The sequence below is a fragment of the Loa loa genome, assembly GCF_000183805.2.
Source record: "Loa loa unplaced genomic scaffold supercont3.493, whole genome shotgun sequence".
NCBI lineage: Eukaryota > Metazoa > Nematoda > Chromadorea > Rhabditida > Onchocercidae > Loa > Loa loa.
Genome location: NW_018108673.1, coordinates 3244 through 4689, shown reverse-complemented (window position 1 = coordinate 4689; position 1446 = coordinate 3244).

Here is a 1446-nt window from a genome sequence, read left to right as displayed (position 1 = left end):
AAATTACATCGTGATATATCAACAAAATTGTAGCTAAGTTCATTTTCGAATTTTCGAAATCATGCTTGTCAGCTATTATGGTTCTGGAATTTGTTCCAGAAGCATCAAATGAACATATTTCAAAGTATACGGTTTAAATTGCAGCAATAGAAGCAAAAAAAAAAAAAAAACGAAGATAACTGTAACTATGAAGATAACTGTGATCATCATCTTAAAAGAAGATTGCAGTATGTTAAAATTGTCAAAAAAAAGTTCATAAATTTCAAATATGAATGGTGAAAAAAAAAAATTGAATATGGGACATTTCTAAGAGAAAGAAAGTGGAGAATCTAAAAATTTGGTTAAATGTTTCATTATATTGCTATGTGAAAAAAAAAAATACAATTTACATAAGAATTTGAGAAAATGTCAAAAAGAATATATTATACCATTAATGCTAAACGATTCGCAAATCATTCATTCAGAGATTTTCATTTCAATGATATCAGCAAAGAATTACGATATATCTCTAAAGTAATGAATGAAAAAAATGTATTACTCTGGGTAAAAAGAGACACAATGATTTATTTGGATTGAAAAAAAAAAAAAAGAAAAAAGATTTTTTATTCGATCTACCAAATGTTGATTATAATTTAAACTTTAAATTATTCAAAATAACTAGCAAATAAAATTGATTATAATTTAAACTTTAAATTACTCAAAATAACTACAAATAAAATAACTTTTAAAATAACTTTAAAAAAATTACGAATAAGGCTTTCTAATAAACAATAATGGTTAAACAAATGAACATGAATAAGAGAAGAGTTGGATACAAGTAATAATGTATAACAGAAATACTCAAAAATTTTAGCGATTTCCACGAAGAAGCTCATAAGCCTCTGCTCCAAGTGCTTTCCGGAAATGATCCTCTACTGAAAAGGGAAAATTTAATTATTGAAATTCAATAGTGTAAAAATGCTTGCTAACATTGCATACATTATCATATGATAATGATATGTATTAATATATATATTACTGAAATTCATTATATTCATATTTCTAATGTTTTACACAAAAAAAAAGAAAAAAAAAGAAAAGAAAGAAAATTTAACTGAAAATTATAATGGATTAAGGGGAAAAAAAAGGGTGGAAAGATAACAAATGCTTAAATACTAATTTAAAAATCAGAATTGGCTTAACATTTTTGATTTATTGTCTCCAATTAATAATTATAAGATTAAATTGCAATAGTGTAATGGTATCAATAAATTTAATTATAATAACAATATTCAATTTTTTTTCTCACCATTAAATTATGTTAGTTACCTAAATTAAACGTAATTACATATTAAATATCTAAATTAAAGATAATCGCATATTTCAATTTTTACAAATACATATTCTATACAAAACGAGAAAAGGTTCATTTATAGACAAAAAAAAAAAAAATAATGAAAAACTTTT